We start from the raw sequence: 24,218 nt of genomic DNA on the forward strand, positions 1-24,218 counted from the left end.
CCCACTGCCTTGGTTAATAGTATTATACGAGTAGTGAACTTGACTTTGTGCACGTGTAGGTTAAGAGTTGACAGAGCATTACTTTATTTTTAAGTCGATTTAATTATTGCTAGGAAAATTTCAGTAATTGGTGGATATTGGTGGGGACACGTCCCCTCCATACATGCCAATTCTACACCCCTGACATGAGCCAATACATAATTTCAAACTACTTAAAATATAACTTTGTTAAACTTTCATTAAAATTAAAAGCAATCAGCATCCAGTAATGCAACTTGAATGACATGAATAAACAAACAAACAAACATGATTTTTTAACTGTGCACACTATATTACAATAAAATATACAAAATGTATGTATACTATAAGAGTGGGTTTTAGTAGACTACTTAAAGTGTCTGGGCATCATGTCTGGGGGAAGGGAGGGATATTTAGTCGTCTTTGAATCTGGCTTCACCACCAGACAAGCAGATCTCAGCAAGCGATGGAAACTTGCAGCCAATTACTTTTTTCACTACACTTGATAATACGCTGTAGCATTTTCATTAGCACAGCCACATCAGACGATGACAGAAGACGTGATTACACTTTCGCTTTCGATTAAACTTTTGATTAATCGCCGGCGCTTGTATTGTTCCTTGGATAAAAGCATTGGGATAAATTAATAATATAAATGCGAGATGTAAATGCGCTTAGTTGTGATGCTGCGAGTCTCGTTCTCTCCAGTCTACCGCCTATTACCATCTGAGGTTACATTCATCTACCCACCAATCCCTGGCGGTGACGTTAGCCAGTGGTATGGCAGAACTAAATAAGCTCACCCCAGGGTCACTCACTTACACATTCAGAGATCCCCATCCCACTCTTTCATGTCTCTGCCTTTCCCTCTCACAGCTGCTTTAATTACCCTCCTCTCGCATGCTTCACTTCAAAACTTTGCTTACAGACAGGAACCCAGACTCCAGCAGCCATCGCTTTAAATTCATCACATCCACAATTATAAACATTGCATCATCTAAATATGCAGATGCAATTTTAAAGAAGGCAGAAACTAGCTTGTGTGTTGTCCATCCACATATAAAGTGCAGATCAATATTAAAGAACCATTTGTAAACATTAGATTTTTAAAAAAATTCATTGGATGAAATGGGAAGGCATCTTAGTTGTGGCCATTGCTTTAAACTCGCCACATACACAATTATAAGACTTGTATCATCTAAATACGCAGATGCAATTTTAAAGGAGATAAAAACTAGCTTGTGAGTTATACATACATGTATAAAGTGCAGATCAATATTAGAGAACCATTTATAAACATTTGACTTATGCCTAGTTCAGACTGTGTGATTTTAGCCCCGATTTTGGCTCGCCGACAGGTTTTGAGAAATCGCCGACAAATGCCTGAAATCACAGGCAAATCGCTGCTCGTGCACGTGAGTGACAATCACACAGTATGAACGATCAAAGACGCGATCTGAGAGAATCGCCGATGAGTCGCCGATGCCTGTGAGATATTTGGCATGCTAAATATCTGGAGCTGTCGGCGATTCAAATCATGCCGTGTGAATTGAGTTTTGACTGAAAATAACATCAGCGATCGCCTACAGCCAATGAGAGAGCAGCTTTCACTTGCGTGTGCATGTGTGTATACCTGCTGCAGGCCAGCGGGAGGCTGGGGGAGAAGTTAAAAGCGCTCTTTTTCGGTTTATTTGGACCCACGAAATGGAGGGAAAACTAGTGGAGGTTTGACAGGACTCAGGAGCAGGACCGTGTCTGTTTGTAGTGGTGGGCAAAGCGAGGCTTCGTGAAACACTGAAACTATCAAAGCAAATGTGTCGAAGCTTCGAAACGTTTCGAAACCCCACTCTACGGTGACACCTAGGGGTCATTTTATTTGTATTGCACTGAAGCAGCTTCAGCAAAGAAATGTTGAGCAAATTGAGGTATCAAACTCCACTTTGTAGTCTTGAATCATCAAATGATTTAGTCGAGCGGTTAGAGTTTGTGACTACCATGAGGGAATAATGGTTTCGAATCCAGACTGACACAATTGTTTTGAAATGCTTTAATACCAGTTGGTAATGCTTTGTTATTGTATCGTTTTGTTTCAACATTGCTCTGACATCCGAATAAACACCTTGTAAATAAATTTGTATTGTTTTGTTCATAAAACAGGGTTGTTACTAGATCAGATACAGTTGTGGCCAGAAGTTATCAATAATTATTTATATTATTAATTAAATTTCCCATTGTATTTTATTAACGTCTATCCAAAACCTAAACCCATCACAGTACTGTAAAAATATGAATTATTGTTTTACAGTGTTACAAAAATGATGCTAAATTGATGGCATATCCGCAGCTGTTTCCTATCTAGGCTACACCATAAAACAGTAACATGATTAAAATACATAAAATCATGATTTTGGAGTATTTTTACTAGTCGAGATTCGTACCCTAAATAAATTTGAAATACATTACCATAATGCACACGCACGGTCCACTAGGCCATACTAGACAGAGTTATAATCAAGATCATGCCAGTCAAATGCAGATTCTCCGGGTCTTGAAACGCCTCTGAAATGATCGATGCTTTGAATCGCTTTTGTCACGTGACCAAGTGTTTCGAAACACTTTAGTCACGTGACCTGGGTGTTTCGGATCATGCTTCGGTGCAGTGTTTCGAAACACTTGCGCTTCGGGATCTCGACACTGTGTCGAAACGTCAGTTTCACGTCAGCCATCTCTATCTGTTTGACATTTCATACAGAAAGAAATTAGTTTATTATCAACGTTAAGGAGAAATGGCTAATTCCCTTTAAACCCAGGTGAGCAAACATGTACATGTTCTACCCCAATAAAGGCTTCTTTCTCATTATGTAGTTAATAACAAAAGATATACTACATGTTTTTGGCTGTAAGACGTAGTTTGGCCGAAGTTGTCGGTGATTCTCCCTATAGTAAAGTCGTGCAATGTGAATGTCCATGGCCGAACCATCTTGCAGTGTAAACAAAGCAGCGACAAAACGCAAGCCCAGATAGTCATGCAGTGTGAAAACATCTGTGACACGACTAGTTTGAAAATCATGCAGTCTGAACTCGGCATTAGGGTGCTTTCACACCTGCCTTATTTAGTTCGACTGAATCGCAGTAGAGTTCGTTTCCCCTTTTGATACGGTTCGTTTGGGCAGGTGAGAATGCAGCAATCGTACTCGAGTAGGCACCAAAAGCGGACCAAATAACCGTACCGAGACCTGCTTGAAGAGGTGGTCTCGGTACACTTTCAAACGAACCTTAGAGCGGTTCATTTGTGGTGAGAATATGATCCGTACTAAAACAGGTCCAACCGCAAAAAGTACTGCATCTTTTGGACTAATTCAGCTGCCGTAGGCCGATGCGCTGTGCATTATGGGATATGGAGGAAAAACATTTGTTGACAGCGCTTTACCAAGGCTGTTTCTCAATATGCGTTCTTCAGCGGTCTTGCGTCCTCGTGTTCTCGTGAAACGTCATCATCAGCTGCCTAAGTTCAGTTCCAATACTCAAGACCGCAAGTACGGAGGACGCGTGAAACTTCCCGGATGTGTTCTTGATATCGAGGACGCAGCGATGCAGACTTCAGCAGCGAGCTCGCTCTGGAAGTCCCAGAATTCATTGCGACTGGAGGTGGGAAGCGCAGCATTTTATTTAGATTTATTATTAAAGTTCAGAGATATCACTTATTTACCTCAGGAGTTTCCCTAAATGAAACGGTGAAAGTAAACATTAACATGAATATCTTAATAAAGGAATAAACACATTAAGGGTGTTTGTTTGATGAAATTCGTATTAAAATTTGTTTTATTTATATTGTGCAGAGTATATTTATAATGTTTTTATGCAAAGTATATATTTTGAAGAGGGGGGAAACAATAAATCGTTCTTTGAGTGCTGTAATATTTAAATAATTTCCATTTAAAACGCGTAAAGGTCACATGACCATCAGGAAGAACGCAGCATCCCATTTCTCAAAGGACGCGTTCTCTGCCCTCGCGGTCTCCTGAGTTCGTTCTTCCGAGGACACCTGGCAAGACCGCACTCTACAAGAACGCAAGTCCATTCTCTGCGTTCTTGGAATTGAGAAACAGCCCAACAGAGAGAGAGAGAGGGGAAAACATTACCTGATGGATTGTTGGTAATATTTCCGCAAGATGACCATGTCGCAGTTTAGCTAAATTAATTCACGTCTCCTCCTGAAGTGACGAGCGATGCATTAAACACTGTTTTCCAGCCGCGGCCGCGCTTCATTTTCGTAATGTATAAGTTAATCTGTCTAAAGCAGGCATACAACCAGCCAGCGCAGTCGTCCCTTCATAGTAAAAGGTTTTGTTTATCTGCAGGAGTTCACGGGCATTTTCCCGCACGTGAAATCTGACCAATCAATAAGCAGTTTAGGAAATATCTTCAACAAGGCCAATGAGAGATGTGGATTTTGTCAGATGACTGCATTTTGGTTCGTTTCAACTGGTTCGGACCAAAGCCAGCAGTGTGGTGTGAAAACGACCCAAAGACGGCAGAAGATACAACAATGTATCATTTATTACCCTTGGTCCGGACCAAATGAAGCGAACTACAGATGTGAAAGCACCCTTAAAAAAAATTCATGGGAAGGCATTTTAGCTGTGGTTATACCATGCTAGTGGAACATTATTTTAGAAAAGAAGTTTAACTTTTTCTTATATGGACGACCAGCCTTTTTAGCGGACTTGAATGAGTGACATTTTAAAAGTTCAATTGTTGTGGAAATCACATATTTAAAATGACCAGCTTCTGTTGCTATTTCTGAAACCTGTTGTCATTGACATGTCATGTCAATGTCATGCCATTGTCATGGATACCAGTAATGGAATTATTTGCCTTAATCTGAATCTGAATTATATATATATATACAGTATAAAATCCACATTTCCTCCAAAGTTTCATGTAATTTCGTGTGTTTCATTTTTAATTTGTTGTCTTTAACTGCAGTTAAGAACTTTCACTTTCATTCATTAACATTTCTTGCATGCCTCCCGTGATAAAAAAAATACTGGATTGCTGGAAGTGTTGTTTTAATACCGCATGCTGTATGTACAAATGTATGTTGTAAATACCTCTGCATTTCGTGATGCAGGTGTCTGTGCTCCTTTACTCACTCGGCAGATGCTGAGAAGAGTGTCAAACAGCCGTGTGTACGGAATATCCGGTCAACAAAATGCGGTGAAAATCCTACAAGATGGTAATAGTTTGATTAAGGTTTGTACTGCACTTCAATAATATAACTAAAATCGGCATCCTCCATTATGACCTTAATTGGACTAAATTAATTAAAAATCGCTGCTTACATGGTAGACTCTTAATCAGAGTATTGTCTTAATCACATTAAAATTGGATTATTGGTGTCAATGTAAATATATTCAATGTTTTATTATTTTTTTTCTGTTACATTAAAATGGCTCATCATCTTACAAAGTCAATGAAAACTGGAATGTCATTCCACCAGTTAAATAGAGTTTGTCCAATATTTGAAGAAATGACCACCAGGTGAACATTTAAATCCAAAGGAAAATCTATTTGTCTGAGCTTTTAATACCTTATACCTCTGTATGTATTTTACGCTCGTTTGATGCTGGTATTTTAACTGTTAAGTCAACACAGATAAAATCTGTGGATCGGGGATCCTCTTGATTGGCACCTCTGATATTTGGAACTCATAATTCCTGAGTGTTTTTAAATCATCACTTGGGCCAGACAGAGTCTGCAGATATTTTTGGCTATTACTGTGCAGAATTTTATAAACAATCTGTGGATTTATGCTGAACTATTTTGGGAGTAAAGCAACTAAAAACCTAAAACATGACATAAAAATAATACCTTTTGAACTTTCATTTTTACAATGCAAATTCAATCATATCAAAGCAAGTCTCATATAATATATATAGAAAAAATTACTTTACAAAGTATAAACAAATTAAATAAAAATGTACATATTAGTCAAAATAATTACTGAAATGAATAATAAAACTGAATAAATATCTATTTACACTCATTTACTAAACACATACAAAACAGACTTTATGAAATTAAAAAATCTGCATAATTCTGCAGATTTCTGCACGTCCAGATACTATGTGCACCTTATCATCACTTGAACCTTACTTTTTAGCTTAGTTAGAAAGAAACATTTGAAGATTTCATTTCTTTCTTTCTTCGCCAGAGATAAAGGGAAGAAGCCCGGCTACTTCACAGTTTATATCATTGCTTTTTTTTCTCTCTATTTTTTTGTATGTGTATGTGTCCTTGTATGCATCTTTTACCTTTATATGTACTTCTATGTACATACCTCTATGTATGTAAAGTGCTTTATGATGCTACTTTTAAAGGCGCTATATAAATTAAAGTTTATTATTATTATTCCTTGCATGCAGAATGTCATTTTAAACTTGGTCGTGCTCAAAATTGCTCCCCTATACCAGGGGTTCTCAAAATCTCAACTCAAAGGCCAAAACCGGAATTTTCATCAACGTCAAAGGTCTGAAAAAATTGGTTATAACAAAACTTAATACAGTCATAAAGAATTAAATGCCTTTCCATTTTTAAAAAGTGCAAAAGGGGGAAAATGACAAGTGACACCTTAATGCCAGCACTTTTTTGAACAAAACACAAGCAGAGGTACAGTAAGGCCCAATCACAATTCTATTTTTGTACTCCTACCCTTTCTCTTAGCCCTTAAAAACGAGGGTGAAGGGGAAGGGCTTCAAAATTTACCCCTAAGAAATGGGACAGCACTACAGCATCTGCACACGGCATCATATGTCATCGCAATCTCATGCTTTATATGAGATCAGACGATGACGACTGCTGCATTGATTCCAATAGTATTATTTATAGGTGTTTATCTTCAGGGAATCGCTAAAGGCGTATATCATGTTATCATAATGATATAATGTGGAAATAAGCTCATAATGCGCATTCACACAGTAATATAAACACACCAATAGCAACATTAACATTATAGCAGACACTGTAAAAAGGTCAGTCCCAGCGATTAGACTTTTCTGACAGGGTGTTCAAGTGTCATCGAGTGACAGAATGTTGTGGGACTGCTATACAATGGTTAATATTATGGATTATAGTTAGCAAAATGTAGGGGTTTTTATTTTAGCGGTTTTTATTTTATTTATTTTTTTTTTTATAAAAACAGGACGGTAAAACACGTACGCCGTTATGAATATATTAAAACATGTGTTTGTTGAAAATACTGCTATTGTGGCTGGTTTATTCTGGGAAATTTTCTTACCCCTCGGTTCCGAGTGTGGTCCTGAAAAATCTTTGTTCGAAGGGCTATCTACCCCTTCCCCTTAGCCCTAAATCTCCAAACTAAAGAGAATTGGGACACCCCTACCCCTTCACGGGAACGCAGAGGGGTAAGGGTAAGGGTTAAGGGGTAGAATTGGGATTGGGCCTAAGTCAAAAGTACAATGGTGAAAAATGAAAGAGCAGCCTAATGTGAGATATGATATTGTCAGTATTTCATTAGTTGACTATAGCTTTTGACACTTCACAGCTCCAATTATCTCATTACAAATCAAACGGAAGAATTTTGTGCCTTATTGGAAATAAATAATTATTGCACACCTCTCTGTTCAATCACCTTTAAAAACTCTTGTGTTCTCATTTTTCTTTTATGGAATCTGATCATCCATACCCATCCAAATGCTCACTGAGGTGAAATATGTCACCCAATTACGGCTAACGTCATTTGCTGACTTGATGCCATGACAACAACGTCATGCTGACAGACAGTCGTCTAGTTTTTATGGTGTTTTCCACATGTAAGCAACAGTTTGCAGAATGTCGAATCAGCATCTGTAAGAAAGATAAATTTAATGGCATGGGCAGTTTAGTAAATTTGGAATTTTTTGGGAAAAAATGTGATGAAAGAGAGCTAGGAAGTCAGGATGGCACATATAGAGTGCTGTTGTAAAGTTACTTTTATTTTAATATGCAATTATTTCTCTTACTAACATTAGATGGATACCGGGATCTAACTCGACTCAAATTGACCAAATGTGTCACGACCTGTAGATGCAGCAATATTATTCATACGTACTGTATGATTTAAGTGGGGTGGAGTTGAAGGTGCAGTAGGTGATCATTGAAACACAAGCCCTCCTCTGCTGTCCAAAGCCACGCCTTCTAAAATTACAAACGCGCACCATAAAGATGACAGCAAATACATTACAATAATTCTGAAAAAAGAACTGTATTATATCTACATGTTGCATGTTTTCAGTTGTGTAGCAAGCAAAACTTGTCATAATCTGCAATATTTTATCACACGCTTTGTCCTAAAGCGACTACTGTATGCTAAGTGGTTGGCCTGCAGGGTGCAGGAATTACAATTATTTCTAAGCCACACTTACATGCTATTTCAAAGTGAATATTCAGAGTAGCACTTTAAACAATATAGGGAGTGCTTTACAAGTTGTCATTGTTAAAAAAAATGACCCAATGTGAATATAAAACCAACTTCACCTCAGTAAAGCAGGCTAGGCAGAATAGCACTATTTACTGATGTTTTGTTGTTAAATTAAATAAAAACCTACATTGTTGATGTTGTAAAAGGTCCCTTATGAAAGATAAAATAAATCAGTTATTAGAGATGAGTTATTAAAACTATTATGATTAGAAATGTGTTGGAAAAAATCTGCCCTCCATCAAACAGAAAACGGGGAAAAAATAAACAGGGGGGCTAATAATTCTGACTTCAACTGTATATAACAGCAGTGTCGTGTACAATATGTGCCCAATGTATGATGAAGACAGTCTAAGCTTGAAATATCACAAGTAGTGAAAACTTATATATTTGGCTATTTCTGGAGATGTGGTGTGCCTTCTTTGAGTTTTTTTGTCTTATACCTGTGAGGCATACTTTTTGCCTACTGGTTGTACACGCTTTGACAGTCATTTTATTTTTGCTGAATTAAATGTACACATTTGATCCGTTTATGCATTCCCTGGCATGAAGCTTATTATGATAATGCTAAAATAATTATTTAACACATACAGAAGTGCATACTTCAGGCATCCTGTTCATTTCTAATATTACATTTTCTATTTTTATTAGTTTGCAATTGTAACAGATGCTTGGTGAGTTCATGACTCATGAAATCACGTGACAGTGTATGGCACGTTTTGAGTTTCTCCTACAAATCTCTTTGAGCTTTCATCATGGTGTTTATGCTTAAAAATAAGGGCTCTGTGCTGGCATCAGCGGTTACATTAAGAACATTCATGTACATTGAACATTTTCATTCCACTACAGCTTCTTTATACTAAAAAAAGTGTGTGATTGTGGGCTCTAAAACCTTCATCACTTTAAATAACCTAATTTTGTAACCTTTATCAGTGTTTGTTGTATTTATAAGTTGTACCATTAAAGTGTTTACAGTATGCTGCATCTCGTTTGATGGCAGACACTTGTGTACAGTCTGACAAGTGGCTTTCGATACCTCAGTGTTCCTCGCAGTCTTTGGGTCATCAGGGAGATGGTCAAGCCGCAGTAACGAGCTAACAGGATGACACCTGCTTCGGCTGCCATAGACACCTGGAACACACAGATGCAAAGCATAACACATACGCACATGCTCACACACAGTACAACTCCAACTGGTCATCTAATGGCAGGACTGGGAATCACTTCACATCTCTCAAACCAGTACTCGCAGTAAAAAAAAAAAATTGTAGCCATGGCAACTGATCAGAGATTCAGCTGTGGCTGTAAGTACCTGGACAGCTAGGAGAGAATAAGAAGAAAAAAAAGTCTTTCTCATGTAGAAATACACACGCAGAGCTGGGGTGAGAACAGGTTGCAGGCTTACTGACATAACAGGCACTTTTGGGTCACTGGTGTGAAAAAGACTCAATATGTTCTATACATCCCATATATATTTTTGTCTTATTCAGCTGAAAGCACATTTCAGCCCAGATATTCACTATGAGTAAAAAAAGAAAAAAACTATGTATATGGATGGATAGATGGATGAAGGAATATGCATATGGAAATGGATGGATATTAATAGTTGAATGAATATGAATATGGATATGGATGGACATGGAAATGGATGGATGATGGATATGGAGATGGATGGATGTTATTGGATGGATGGAGGGACAGATGGATGAATGGATATGAACATAGATGTATATGGATATGGATGGATAAGGATATTAATATGGATGGAAATGGATATGGATAGGCGACGCAGTGGCGCAGTAGGTAGTGCTGTCGCCTCAAAGCAAGAAGGTCACTGGTTTGAGCCTCGGCTGGGTTTCTGTGTGGAGTTTGCATGTTCTCCCTGCATTTGTGTGCGTTTCCTCTGGGTGCTCTGGTTTCCCCCACATAACAGACAAGACATGTGTTACAGGTGAATTGGGTAGGCTAAATTGCAATCATAATAGTGTATGAGTGTTTGTGTGTTTCCCAGAGATGGGTTGCGGCTGGAAGGGCATCCGCTGTGTTAAAAACGTGCTGGATAAGTTGGCGGGTCATTCCGCTGTGGTGACCTTGGGTCAATAAAGGGGCTAAGCCAAAAAGAAAATAAATGAATGGATATGGAGGATGGATATTGATATGAATGGATAGAAAGATGAATAGAAGAACATGCATATTTAGATGGGTGGATATGAATATGTAGATGGATGGATATGGAAAGATGGATGGATATGGAGATGGAAGGACAAATGGATGGATGGACGGATGGAAGGACAGATGGATGGATGGATGAATGGATATTGATGGAAATGAAGATGGAAATGGATGGATGGATATGAATATGGATGGATATGGTGATGGATATTTATATGGCTGTATATGTATATTAATATGGATGGATATGGTGATGGATATTTATATGGCTGTATATGTATATTAATATGGATGGATATGGCTATGAAAATGGATGAATGGATGGATGGATATCAATAGGGATGGACAGAAGGACGGATGGATGGATAGGAATATGGAGATGGGTGAATATGAATATGGAGATGGATGGATGGATGGATGGATGGACGGATGAAAGGACAGACGGATGGATGGATTTGGATGGATATCAATATGGATGTATGGACTGACTGATATAGATATGGATAGATGGATGGATGGATGGATGAGTCCAGATGGTAGATTAACTGACAGAACAATAGATAAATTATAGCTTGAATGCATGGATGGATATGGAGATGGGTGGAGATGGATGGATTGATATGAATATGGATGGAAGGAAGGTTGGATGGATAAATAAGCATATGGAGATGGATGGATGGAGATGGATAGATGGATTCATACAGATTTGGATGGATGGATGGATGGATGGGTGGATAGAAGGATTAATAAAAAAATTCAGACAGACTTATTTCTTTTTTTTTATTTTTTTTATTTCTGATGTTCACCCGGTTAAAAATAAAAAGTTTCAGTATTGTATAGCAAAATCTTGTACGAATTTAAAATTAAAATAAAACGAAATCCAAAATTATTTATACCCCTGGGATATTAATTATTTGGCCTTGACTGTATACTGTATATGCACTCATTGCCCCATCATGATTAGACAGGAATTACATTTAAAAATCATTTAGGATACTTTTCTAACTCTCATGGAAAGAAAACCCCCACAGATGCAAGGCAAATAAAATGAAAGACAAGAAGAGAATCCCCTTGTTTAATAAAACACTAAACCAGAACAGTGTTCCTGAAACAGCACAGAATATTCTCTCTCTGAGAAAAGAGAGAAAAAACATCTTTGCTATATGGGTTTGCAGAGGAGCACCTGGATATTTCAGTACTATTGGCAAAATATTCTATGGACAGAAAAGTGTAAAGTTAGGTGCTTGTGGGGAAAAAAATACAACATTTGCAGAAAAAGACAGCACACACTGACTTCTAGACCTCTAAAGTGCGGTAAAGCACCATCACCGCAGGGCCTGGACAGCTTTCCATCACCAGCGGACAACAGAGAAGTTAATCAAGACTTCTCTGCAGGTCTACCGCTGATGCCCAACAAAGTTGACCTACAGCACAAAAGTAAATCAACAACAGAATTGCCTCAACAGACGAAAATTTGTCCTGACCTAAACTTGAATGAGATACTTCGGCATTACCTGAAGAAATTGATACCTGAAGAGAGCACAGAGAGTCTGATCCGCAATTACAGGAAACATTTGCTCTGCCAAAGGAAGGTCAAACTGGCTTTAAATTCAAGGGCTCACATAATTTTTTTCATTGGAATTGTACAAAAAAGATATTAGGACAAGAGCTTAGTCCAGTAAAACAAGTTCACATAAAAAAGACATCCAGCAAAGTCAAAATGAAGACACGCTAACACAACAATCTCAACACAAACCTGCATGATTTTTTTTTACACCAAAATCTTGACTCACACATTCAATATTTTTTTCATCCCAGTCCAGCAGCTGGTCCACAGTGCTCCTATGAATCATAACGATTGATAAATCCTTGAATATTTTATATGCCATATTTTCAAACATGATAAACAATGAGTAAGCACCGACAGTAGGATTACATAATGCATCACAATCCGTGCTAAAAGAAAATAATCTCTCAAGAGAATCAAGAAACCATATTGAACGGCACAATCTAAGGTATCTCCGTGAGTAGTGCTTGTGTAAAGTTGTGTGATTTGCGTGCATGTGTATTAGCTTGAGAAGACCTGCTGCGCGCTCTCTCAGCCTCTCTAATCTCTACTGTTTCATGTCTTGTCAAGTGGTTTCCGTCTCATCCCACGAGCCCTTTCTCACTCTCTCTCACCCTTATCTTGGTCTTTCTCATCTCTCTTCCCCTGTACTCTAGTGCTACGACGCCTCTCATCCTTTCATTCTCTTTGTCTCTGGAGGGGGTCAACCGTCTGACAGCAAATGTGTGTAGAAAATGATGTAAACACATCCTCGAAGAAAAAGACGTACCCCCACAGGGACACATGAGGGCAAAGCAACAACATTTCTCAATATTCACAAGCCTTTTGAGGAATTTACCTGTATGTCCGTGGCACTGCTGACATTGAACAAAAAATAAAAAAAGCAGGAACCGATGTAGTTTATGCAATAAAATGCTGGATTTCAATAAGTTAAACTTACATTTTTATTTGTCATTTTTATAGTCATTAGTTCTCGTGTTTTTATTTATTTTTCTGCATGTTAATATATTTATTAAATCAGTCCTGTAGGTGCCGACAAACTTTTATAAAAAAGTATTTATCTGGCAAAGAGCGAGTCACTGGATCCTATCATACACCCAGCGCAAGACGTGTTTGACACAATTTGTAGCGATTTTCAGACCAACACAACCCTAATTTTTAGACCAAAGCAACTTTGCACCACATTGTTTAAATAGCAAATCCATTTGCGTCACTTTGTGGACTCATGGGTGTTCCAGTCTAGAAAGGAGGTGTGTTAAAGAGCCATGAAACCCCCTTATTTCAGCAGGGTTTTTTCACACCTCTACTTTGAAAAAAGTCAGGAAAGTGGGCGTGTCCAGCTCTTTTTAGGGGGAGTGTCGGAGGAGGGAAAGAGGCGAGGTCTGTAAAAATTTGCATAAAAATGGGAGTGTCGGTTTGGGCACGCGATGATTTTCACAGAGGCAAAACAAACACACAGATGCAGGGCAGAAAGACTGTGACTGTGTTTACATGGACATTAGTAATCCAATTATTCGCCAAATTATTAAATGAAGGACTTTAACTGCAGTTTGGCTCTTTCATTCAGAAGTTTCATTCATGCCCCTCCTGACAAACGAGATATTTGATTTGAGGAATTGCTCTAAGTGTGTATTTTTTTAGTAAAACAAATATAAATATACATATAATAAATCTGTCAATAATAATAATATTATACAAATGCAAATTATCAGGAATAAACTGAACAAAGCCCCCGACATGACAAAGGCATGGAGGTATAGTTTTTTATATTTATATAGAAATAATACATTTTGTAACATTTTAGTCCCTAAATTATTTTTCATATGTAAAGATATTTGTTTATTGCTGTAAATCCTGTGTGTATTAAGCAATGTGTAAGCATTTGGACCTGCATAGGCGTATAACTAACGCTCTCTGCGCTGGACTTTAGGTCAGGTTTTAGTTGGTCAAAGGCACGTTACAGTTTCAGTTAATCAAAATAGCAATGCGCCAAGAATAAGCCTTAACACACTTCCTTTTTAGATCAACACACCCATAGCGCAAATGGATTTGCTATTTAAACAATGTGGTACAAAACGGGAAAATTAGGGTTGTGTTGGTCTAAAAATAGGAACAAATCACATCAAACACATCTTGAGCCTTACTGCGCCGGGTGTATGATAAGGCCCAATAGGTTTTTTTTAACAAGGAATAAAACATTACTACACTGTAAAAAATTCTTCCTGCCTATATTATTTTAGGATTTTTTTCTAGATAACTCAACTTGCATCAGTCCAACATACTAACTGAATAAGTTAGACTTTTTATAACTAAACTGAGTTGAAACATGATTAACTAATTCATATTAAAGTAACATAATAACATTTGTTTACATAACTTTTGTGTCATTTATTTTTTACAGTGTGTAATGTAAAAAGCCTGAAGGCTGGTTCTGTTTTGAAATAATTTGCAACTAACTAAAAGTAACTGGTAATACTTTAAAATGATTGATCCAGACATGAGCGAGTCATCGAAAAATAGCCAATTCAAACAATTTGTGCAACAAAGAACGAAACAAAATAGTGTGCTGTTTGGAAAAACTAAAAGATTTTAGTTTAATTTGGTTTTCATGTGAAACTAGCAAAACCAAAAGAACTGGTAATATATTTCCAGAAATCAATCATTCAGCCACAAGTGCGTAATCATGTTTAAATTTTTTGTTAAAAAAGGAACTGGTAATATACAAAATGAAAGATGTTTAACATTGTTTTAAACACTTAACACTATATAGTATGTAGCATTCAAATAAATCAACATCTCGTCATGAACATGATCTAAAATACAATTGAATACATGGCACCCAACACAGTTTAATGTGATAAAATAGACTAAAATAAACTTCACATGAGGCAATACTAATTAAGCGCAATGACATTTCGGTAAAAGATGCAAAGTACAACAAGATGAAACATCAAATTAACGCTATTCGCACAACACATTTCCAGTCAGTCTTCTGTTTATTTCCTCTCACACTTGTTTTCCTCTGCAAAAGTGCACAGCAGCCCTGCAGAGAGGAGTTAAACAGCTTATTTGAGAGGGAATGATAACCTTTCTACAGACCCTTTGCATTAGTAAGATTCTTAGCTTCTCTGTGATTCTCTTCAAGCTGAAAACCTCCACTTATTCACCTCTGACACGACAATTAAACCATTCTGTGTTTTCTCTGAATCCTGACAATGGCTTTTGAGTGAATAATTTGACGAAAAAAGCAATTGTGGAATAATTATCGAGTAGATGGAATGGAGATAGAGGCATTTCTAAAGACAAACTAATCTTGCTGTCAAAGCCCACTCTCCACAGGTTACGCTTGCATGAACATCCCTTCACCTCAAGCTGCTATAATAAAATCTGGAAGAGCATACCTGAAAAGATGTCTGTTCCTCAAAATTCAGTATCAAAGAGAACATCTGACACATCCTAAGATCAAAAGAAGAACGCATCTGAAGTTAAAGGATTGTTCTGGGTTCAAAACAAGTTAAATTCTTATCTGCAGAATCTGTGATGCGCTGTCAATTAAAACAAACAATCGTTTCATCCTTCAGTTTTCAGAAACAAACATGACTAATGCACTTATGATGTAAAACCACAGGACGTGGCTTTAGGCTTTAAAAGCAGAAATGTGAAGTGTTTATCTTCTATAAAAAAGGGATGTTTTATTCCACAGTCTAATTATGAGAAACGGATGCTGTTGCTGTGGGTGAATTCATACAAACATTGCTTTGTGAATAGCTGTCACATCCTTTTCTGGTATCCTTGCAGTTGTGAGAAATTTAACAGGTTTAATGGTTTCACATCAGGAGCAGGTAGACAAGGTGATTAAGTATGGTATGGTAGACAAGCTGAGTAAGTGGTTATATTAGACTAATCTTTTGTTTACAAATGTAATTTTGTGATCTTAATTTCAGAAAACTGTTAATTTCACATTTTATTAATATAACATTTTACAACCCACTGAAAGAGTGGGGTCATACTTACAACTTGTTTACACCAGGCTCTGGCTCTGTTAACACTAATACCTTTTCGTTTTAAAACAAAAATGAAGTTTGAAAAATGACATGACCACTCGCACACTCTGGCATTTGCAGTAGCATATGCGCACGTTTGATCCCCAGGCAGTCAGCCGGTGCTTTGGGCACACCTTCCCAGGTAAGAGCAGCGCAAGTTGTACAGTTCACCAAGGATATACTGCTACATCTCATCTCACTATAGTTGTTAAATGTAATATTTAATTCATCTGGTCTCTATCTAACAACTCTTTGGTCTTTTAAATTATTACTTGTTCTCAGGTAACTTGTTTTGAGCACAAAGATTTGTTAATGTTAATGTAATAATTTATGTAACCTGCAACTCTGCATATTTGACTGATAGCCTGCCTTTATTTCCTATAATACTTTTATAATGGCCATTATTGCTTATTAAAACTGATATTCAACAAAAGAGACGGGGTGTGCTTCATATTTTTCAATGAAAAAGAGGCAGCTATGTTATGTGATGTTTTGTTAAAAAATATGCATACAGTGAAGATGACGATCACATAAATATGTAGCTACACGGTGCCACAACATTTTTGGTGTCTGTTAAGTTGTTAATATCAAAATAAAAATAGGCAGTTCCTTACATCATGTTTTCATTTAATTGTGTGATAGTGAAACAATGCAGCCAGGGTGATGTGAATGAGGTTATCAAGTACACTTTTGTCTTTGAAGATTTACTCGATTTGTCCTCGAGAGATTGCTTTCAATATCAAACATGCAAAGTCTAAACTTACAAGGAAAGGATGCTAGACTAAACTTTGTGCACTTAATATTGAGAAAAGCTGCAATCAGGTAGCGGGACTGTCTGCAGCGGACACAAAAACGAAAACCAAAATGGCCACTCCAGCATTTCCAAAACGCTCCAATTTCAGGGCTCAAAAACTCCAGGGTAGTGTGGACGGAAGGCGTAAGCGTAGCAAAACTTCTACATTTTAAAAACTAATAAGTGTTAGTGTAAACAGGGCCTCTGATCACATGACTTTAAGAAAAAAAAAATCATTATCCACATTTTTAAGGTGTCATAGGATGAAAATCTGGATATACTTATATAACTCGTACATGGAAAGGACCTACAGTGAGCCTAAAACACCAGTAAATGAGTATAAAATTCCAGCCAACTAATGTAACGTTTTAACCATTTTGTCAGTTTAGTGGCTAATTCATACGAGTTCAGTCATACATAAATGTACAATTTGGAAAAGGAGGAACGGCACCCTACCCCATCGTCATTGGGGCATAAGCAAATGGTGCTAAATTGTATGAATAATATTGTACGAATTCATACAAATTAGCCACTAAAACAAAAAGTTACAAATTGCTGTGAGATTGTGTTGAAAATTCTGGTGAAAAACAGGCCAATCTGAGTAACACCAATTATCAATCCACATATCATCATTAATAAGCATAGGGTACTGCTCTAGGTAGAATTTGATTGGCCATGAGATGAGATTACAATAATGATAACCCCGTCCCCCCTCCACCCATTTTTTAAGTTTATCTAAACTTAGCATGTACAATTCATGTATGTGGGACTTTTATTTTGAAATTGAGAATGACAATACAGAGATCTCAGGTAATGAAACCAGCAATGGAGTAGCAAATTTCATCACAGTGCATTGTTAGAATTCAAAATTTGAGAAAGGCAAATTATAAATTCAAGTGCCACCCTGATGAATAGGTCAGTTTAACCATATCTTTTGTTAGTTAATATTGTCAATTTTTCAAGTTTGTTTGCAATGAGGCAAAAAAAAAAAAAACTACTCTATGGGTACTTCTAGGGGTAAATCCTGGTGTTATAAATGAGCATAAAAAAACATGCACTTACCTAAGCCACATATCTGATATCGGAGAACAGTTTTAACATATTGAATCAATGCATGGTATGACACCTTTAACTTAAATGTGCAAGGTTTCCTAAAGCAGTTTCTGATTGTTATAGATGTACAGAAACAACCTGACATGCTTATTGATATTGCTAACGGATATGTATTATAACAAGCACAATTTGTTTTATTTACTGCATTTTCTTATCTAGAGGGGAAAATTACATTTGCACAACAGAAAAATGCTTAATTGTATGTCAGCAATACATTGCATTTGACATCACAAACTATATTAAAATGGAAGTTAGCTCTATGTATTAAGTATGAATGAAATCAATCTGTTACTTTTCTGTGATTTAAAGTGTCTTAATGTCATTATTAAATTCTCTCTTAGAATGCCTATAAGATGTGCATACTGCAGAATCTTGACAGAAGTCACAGGTAAGCTCTGTACTACTATGTTTACATTTCCTCTCACTATATTGTATGCAAGTAGACATATTGTAGACATAATGTATTATCTACAAGAGATGTGGCCCGATGAGTCACGAACAGTAAACAGATCTTGCACTACTGACATGAAGCATGGAGTTGGAACATTTTTTCAGCATGGCATTTCCGTTGGACAGTTGTTGTGGTGCACAAATGACCTTTTTATGGTGAAACTCTCTCAGCCAAATGTTGTCATCTCCTTAGGATTTCTCACTGGAATCTGAAATTTCACTGCAAAACAGATCTCCCCATAGAGATTCCACATAAGATTCAACTTTGAATAAGTGCATTTGCTCACCACAAGTTTCTACATATTGTTGCTCTTTCCTCGATTGTCTTCATTAGTAAGTGGCTTTGGATAAAGGCATCTGCTAAATAAATTAACATCAACGTTGACTAATATAAAGCTGCTTTACAGACAGCATGTCTGGAGGACAAAATTAAAAGAACATTGGCTCATGAAAACATAAACTCTTTCCAAAGTTCCAACTTGATCTCACAAGGATATGCAACTACAGTTAAAGTCAAAATTATTAACCCCCCTGAATTATTAGCCCCCCTGTTTATTTTTCCCCCAATTTCTGTTTAACGGAGATAATTTTTCAACACATTTCTATACATAATAGTTTTAATAACTTATCTCTAATAACTGATTTATTTTATTTTTGCCATGATGACAGAAAATAATATTTTACTAGATATTTTTAAGACACTTCTATACAGCTTAAAGTGACATTTAAAGGTTTAACTATGAATCAAAGTAATTGATAATTCTGACCGCAACTGTATGTTCATATGTTTGAAAACAAGAATAACGATTAACACCTGGAGTGAAGTGCTTCAAAACCAGTCTGCTATGCTTCAGAAAATTAAACATGCTATACTTTCTGTGATAGTGTCATGAGGCATCGCAGGCATCATGGTATCGGTTGTCCTGAACTATACTGTACCACATTACACGAGAATAAATGATTGAATCCTGTGTCACTACGTACATTTGTTATTTATGACTCCCCATAACATCCTACATCAAGGAAGTTGTCCTGAAATCGTGTGATCTGACCAGTGCTTTATAACTAGCCAATTGAGTAAGCACACTTTCGTTCTGTCACAATTGCGCAACTAAACTACGCCCACATTAAAAAAAGAAAACAAAACAAACTGCAAAGCGCTGACAAGTGGGATAATGGCGTCTGCTGCTTCAGAAGCATTAATAGACAAATTAATATCAAAGAAAAACGGCATTCGTAATATGGAAATATTTTGGTTGCAAAAGCAGAAACACTGAACAAAAAAACGGTCATTTTTACGAGCTATCGCAGAGTTGTTGCCGGGGTGTGGATTAAGCTGAAGCTTGAATTACATTAAAGTCAGCTTGAAGTTTGAATTTAATCGAAATCAAATCATAATTGCAATATCTGTCAAAAAAAAATTGCAATTAGATATATTCCCCAAATCACACAGCCCTAGTTGGGAACAACACGAGTGCAGGTAAACGAAGATAAGAACTTGTAGTAAAAACAAACCCTTCACCATGATTTTTGCACTCTTTCAACATGAATTTAACACACTGAGCGAAGCCAAATTAGTTTTCTGTGGTTATCAACAGCATGCCATTAATGTAATGCCAAACAAAAAAAAAAGTGGCTTCACCAGTAATCCATCTTTCTGTATCTTCTAATACCTCCACAGGCACGCTAACATCGATTGAGCCATATTACATAGAGCTGACAGTCAGTTAAACTGATTAAAACCAGTTTACCTTTTCGGATCGCTCCAAGAGATACATCACACTTCACAACTGATGGCAGCTAGTCTTTAACCGCAAGAAGAAAAAAAGGCAGTCTGAAATATGCGGCTTAGCTAAAAAACTGGCAGTTGCAGTTATAATTGTCTTCGCTAACCCTAATGAGGTTCACAAACAAATAGTGGCTGTTTCCAGTGAGCAAACGCGTTCAATTGCGGCCCATTATTCAATCATCTCTGTTGGGACTGTAAGTCACACGCAATCTCATATTTATGCAAAACATGGCTGTCAGCCTCATCGTCTCATAGGCTGTTATTATCATTATGCACGGCGTAAGTGTGCCAAATTAATGAACGCTGCCTCTCGCCGTCGAAAGCGTTGACAGCCACCTAATGATGAGGTGCCGTCTACCTGTAAGCTACGGTGTAATTATTATCTCCAACAAACACACACTCGCGCAGCCACACGCCGTGGAGAATGATGGTGTAGAAAGCTATTTGCAAAAACACAATCACACAGCCTCTGTTCCCCTTCCTGGTTTTATTTGCTGATGTGTAATAAGGTCCACAGGGCAACTTGTGTATGTGTGTGTGTATCTGTCTGCGTTTAATTCTGCGTGGATCCACAGTGGAGCAGAGTTCAGAAGTTCAGACAAACGGAGACTCTTCAGGATTACGCTTGCAAATACTGTACTCAGTTCCTCAAATAGAGTGTATTGTGCAGTACTGGCAGTTTCAGGGGAATTATTTGCTATAATAGTGGGTGGATATTTTAATGTATTTATGTTTTTGGTGGTATGACCCTATGTGAATAGCTCTTTAGCAGTCAAATATTAAAAAAATATAAAATAACAAATGTATTATATTTCAATATTTAACTGACAAGATCATCTTTACCAGAGTCATTCCTGGTGATAACCACTAATGACATTTTGGAGAGATTTTAACTCTTAAAATTACAGGTTGTTAACATTATGGCACTGTGCCTATTTAAGAAAATAAAACAAAATTAACTAAAGTAAAAATTTAAATTAAAAATTTAAATACAATTTTATTTTTTTTAAATTAAATTGAATAAAAAATTAAATTAAACTAAAATTTAAAAAATATATAAAGTAAAAAATATAAAAATAAAATTTAAAATTTAAATTAAATTAAATAAAAAACTAAAAAATGTATAAAATAAAATTAAAAATTAAAATTAAAATATAATTAAAATATAAAAAATAAAAATGTTATAAAATAAAAATATGAAAGTAAATTAAAATCCTTTTTAATTTTCTTAAAGGCTAAGACTTTTTGGGGTTATTACAGACTTAGATAAATTAATGATTGGAAACATTTTTATTATTTTCTTTGTGCAGAGTCGAATTGAAAAAAAAAACATTGAAAAAAACAGCAACAACTACCCCTCACGCACATACATTTCTCAGTATGCACAAAACAAACACTGAGATCAATACCAACACATCCACATATATGTAAATACACAACTTAAAATAATTTGTTGTGAAGGGCTCAAAAATGTCCAACTTACTTTACAGATGTTTCAAAATATCTAAAATTTACACAAAAAGACTTAGAGATTCCATCCATTTCCTTAAAAATGGTAGTTATTATAAGCTTATTTAAGTTTCATAAGGTTTCATCTTGTCTTTTCTTATTCTTTGTTCCTAGTGTAAAAATGTATGAAGGGAAATGAGGGTGAAATAATAAACATTTACTAAAACACACATTTTTGCCAAATCAAATCTTGTTCGCATTACCATAGTGATTAAATTATCAAATAAATAAATAAAAAACATTTCCATAATGATTTACAAGGGTTTAAATGCACCATAATGGACGCATGCTGTGAATAAACAGTTGCAGGTAATGCAGGCGCTGTTCTTTGTGCTCAAAAGATAACCATTGCTAATTGTTTCCTGTTTGAATCTCTGAATATATTTGGCCAGCGCTGCCTCGTGTTATCGCACACATTTGGTACAGGCAATTAATCTGCGCTAGAACTCAAACAGTGGCAGAAACAACATCGGTTACAATTATGAGTCATGATAAAGAGAGATAATGACTCGGTGGGTGTTAATGCTACAGTATCTTGTATTTGCGTTGTGTATCCTTCTCTCTGTACAAAGACTCACTTTGGGGTGAGATTCCAATTTACAGGCTGCAGATAAAGCTGAGATCAGTCAGGAGAGCAACAGCAGGGATTTGACGTTTGAACTAGACTACTGCAATGAAAACATTTTGATTCACACAATTGTTTTCTAACAATATTTGATGCAGGCGCAGGTTTGTGCAAAAGCAAACTCACTTTCAAGTAGAGTTAGTTCACTTTGGCGGCCATATTTGCTATGCTTCAATGCAGCTATCTGCTTGAATGAGAAAATACTGCAAAAAGAAGTCAAAGTAAAAATAAATTTAAAGTATTAAAAACTAAAGTCAAAATTAATTCATTTTCCTTTGGATAAGTTCCTTAATAATCAGGGGTCACCACAGCGGAATGAACCACCAAATAAATCTACATTAATTTATTCTTTTTTTTTCTATTCCAGGTGTTTCAAAATGAAGAATCAATTCTTTTATAAATAAAATCTCAATTTAAAAAGCGTGCTAATAATTTAACAATCATAACTTGACCATTAATAATAATGTAAAGGTTTCAAACGAGAGTTTCTTTGTACTGATAAACAGAAAACATTTACATGATTTTGTCCAAAGCGACTTACAATTGAGAAGGCATTCAGCGATTCAACAGGAAGTAGTAGTGCTAGTTATTCTAAGTAATTTGTTTGTGCTAAGAGAATAGGTAGGTAGGAGGGTTTTTTTGAGAGGGAGAGAGAGAAAGTGCTTCTTATATGTTGTTTTGGTATTATTTACCAGGACTCAGGAGTTGTGGGGGGAGATGGGTTTTAGTTGTCATTTGAAGTGATTCCACAGTCTGTGTAGAAATGGGTAGATCATTCCACCAGAGGAACATTGAATGAAAAGGTTTTGGAAAGTGACATAGCTTTCCTGCAAAGGTGGTGCTCTCACCCTGATCGAAGGCTCCTGGAGAACTCAGATTACAGGAGCAGGTGGAGGTAAGGGTGCAATGCCAGTGGCTGTCCTGTAAGCAAGCATCAGTGATTTGAACTTGATTCGAAGAAGATAACAAAAGAAGATATTTTAAAGAATGTTGGAAAACAGTAGCCATTGACATCCATAGTAAGAAATAAAATGTTTCCAACATTATTCAAAACATATATGGTTGAGTTCAAGAAAGTCAGTCAAACAGGCTTGGAGGATGAATAAATTATGATAAAGTTTTTCTTGTTTGTTTGTTTATTTTTTATGAAATATGCCTTTAAACACTTTTAATTGACATATTGTCCCCAAATATTTATGAGAAATCAGTTTAGAAGATATTATTTAATGTACACAATAACATATTTGTAATATGAGATGCCCCAGCAGAGTTTAACACTTGGGATTTTTTTCTACTGGCCCGATCGATTTTTACCTGCCTTGCCAAAATTTTCTCTGGCCCCACCAAAAAAAAAAAAAAAACGTAGCCATTCAGTTATTCAGCATAACTTTTCTTTAAACACAACTAACAATTTAAAAATTATTAGTTTAGTTTACATTAATTAAGGAGGATTGTTTAATGTGTGGTTTAGCTGAAAACTACAACAATTTTATGTTTTTTTGTTTGTTTAAAACCCACCAAAATGCCTAATTTTAGAAACCGGCTCATTACATTAGTCTATACTGCAGTCAATATTTTTATTTTTCATTTATTTGTAAACCTAGATTTAAAATGCATTTCACCTCTTGTTCTTGCTTGATCCATCAACATAATAATCATA

The 24,218-nt window shown here is 36.3% G+C and overlaps 1 protein-coding gene and 1 long non-coding RNA gene across 7 annotated transcripts in view; one reads left to right on the forward strand and one right to left on the reverse strand.

The window, feature by feature from the left end:
- The window catches only part of LOC141379322 (uncharacterized), a 70,347-nt gene that overhangs the window by 29,526 nt on the left and 16,603 nt on the right, over positions 1 to 24,218 (forward strand). The window contains exon 2 of the long non-coding RNA XR_012395870.1: positions 18,527 to 18,573. This is a non-coding gene — a long non-coding RNA (uncharacterized lncRNA). The remainder of the gene's footprint in view (positions 1 to 18,526; positions 18,574 to 24,218) is intronic.
- nbas (NBAS subunit of NRZ tethering complex) overlaps positions 1 to 24,218 on the reverse strand; it is a 378,367-nt gene that overhangs the window by 10,550 nt on the left and 343,599 nt on the right. Inside the window, exons 53-55 of one of the 6 annotated variants that reach the window (XR_012395545.1) lie at positions 9,534 to 9,628; positions 8,132 to 8,217; positions 7,550 to 7,887 (exon numbers count right to left, since the gene is read on the reverse strand). The gene's annotated coding sequence lies outside the window, so the exon portion shown is untranslated. Of the gene's footprint in view, positions 1 to 7,549; positions 7,888 to 8,131; positions 8,218 to 9,111; positions 9,629 to 14,801; positions 15,280 to 15,637; positions 15,693 to 21,698; positions 23,480 to 24,218 lie in introns of those variants that run through there. The other 5 variants (XR_012395548.1, XR_012395547.1, XR_012395546.1 and 2 more) reach the window with 5 other exon arrangements.

Source organism: Danio rerio, chromosome 20 (assembly GCF_049306965.1).
Source record: "Danio rerio strain Tuebingen ecotype United States chromosome 20, GRCz12tu, whole genome shotgun sequence".
Lineage (NCBI taxonomy): Eukaryota > Metazoa > Chordata > Actinopteri > Cypriniformes > Danionidae > Danio > Danio rerio.